Here is a 1711-nt window from a genome sequence, read left to right as displayed (position 1 = left end):
CAGCTTTAACTCACAGATAGCAAGAAAAGGTCTACCTTTAGAATTCATAATCAGGTGCCAATCCACCTGCACTTTGGGGCACAGATACCTATGTGGTTCAAAAAAAGAAAGCAACATTAAGCCTGGTGCCAAGCAGAAGCAAATACAAATCCTTTCCAGAGTAATAAACCCTAAAGTCAGGCTTTGAAATAATATTCTGACAAAATTGAGCTCATATTGAAAAACGTCAAAGCGATATGAAGAAACAAGATTCCACAGGAGTCAGCAGAGACAACAAAGGGCAGAATCATTCCTACAAGGATATCAGATATTGGGATTGACAGATGTAAAATATCTTTATTAAATTTAAATAAATGGAAAAGAAAATGGAAAACATAAAGGAAACGACAATCTATCAAAGCAAGACAACTAGTAAAACGAAAAGCAAGAAAGCCATTACCATAAAGTTTAGGATAGTGGTTATCCTGGAAAGGCAAGATGTAGTGATTGGGAGAGAACATGGGTGGCATTTGGGAATTCTGACAATATTCTGTTTCTTAATCTGCATAGTCATTACACAGCCTTCTGCTTTATGATAAATCTTTTAACTACCTGTATTTCTATTTGGTCCATTTTCTGTATGTGAATTGTATTTCAAAAAAATTTTTAATGTATAAAAATAAATGTTAAAGTATTATACTTCATGTAATAAATTTAGATAAAACTAGTAATTGAAATATAAAATTCAATGGAAAGATTAAATAGAAGATTGGATACCACAAAAATTAGTAGTCCACTGTAAATTAGATAAGAAGAAATTAAAGTGAAAAACAGAGAGAAAGGATGGAAAACAAACAACAACAACAGTAAAACAAGGTAAGAGAGATGAGAGAATGAAAAGGAGAAGATCCAACATATATCCAACCAGAATTCCAAAATGAAAGATTAGAAAGAATGGGAAAGAGCTGAGAATTTTTCAGACTTAAAGAAAGATATTAATCCTTAATCCTGAAATACTAATCAAGTTCAATTGATATAGGAAAAAAGAAAACCCACAGACACACAAAATAATGCAATTGTAGTATATCAAAAACTAATGAGACATTAAACGTATTCAAACAGAAAAGACAAATTATAAACAAAGATAATAAAACAATTAGGATCAATGGAGATAAGATGATAGTGAAATACTGAAATAACTGAGATAAAGTTCATGTCAACCTAAAATTATATACATCCAATAAAACTATCCTCAAGAACAAGAATTTTAAAAGCTATTTTGAGAATCAAAACCAAAGATTTTAATATATAAATAGAATAGCTACAATAACAACTTATTAAACTTCCTCAGTGGCAGAAATGAGATGACATGACAGAGGAAACAATAAGACGGAAGTTATATTGATAGAAATTTTCCAATATAAACAGTACAGAAAATTATCAAAATTGAACCAAGACTCAGAGACCTGTGGGACAATACCAAAAGGTTTAACATTCATGTCACTGGAGTCTAAGAAAGAGAGGAGAAAGTGTATAATGTAGAAAAAAAATCTGGATATATAATGGTGAGAAACTTCCCATGTCTGGCAGAAGATATAAATTTATGAACCATAAAGCTCAGCAAACTCCAAACAAAATAACTGCAAAGAAATTCATAAACTACTGAAAACCAAAGGGGGAAAAAAGCTTGAAAGCAGTTAGAGAAAAATGATACATCATATATAGGAAATCA

At 30.8% G+C, this 1711-nt stretch overlaps 1 protein-coding gene across 1 annotated transcript in view; it reads left to right on the top strand.

Moving 5' to 3' along the window:
• The window catches only part of CATSPERE (catsper channel auxiliary subunit epsilon), a 92316-nt gene that overhangs the window by 33994 nt on the left and 56611 nt on the right, over nt 1–1711 (top strand). The window lies entirely within an intron of this gene.

This window comes from Hipposideros armiger, unplaced genomic scaffold (genome assembly GCF_001890085.2).
Source record: "Hipposideros armiger isolate ML-2016 unplaced genomic scaffold, ASM189008v1 scaffold_567, whole genome shotgun sequence".
Classification (NCBI taxonomy): domain Eukaryota; kingdom Metazoa; phylum Chordata; class Mammalia; order Chiroptera; family Hipposideridae; genus Hipposideros; species Hipposideros armiger.
The sequence above is the reverse complement of the archived record's forward strand: the minus strand, read 5'-3'. Positions and strand labels throughout refer to the sequence as shown.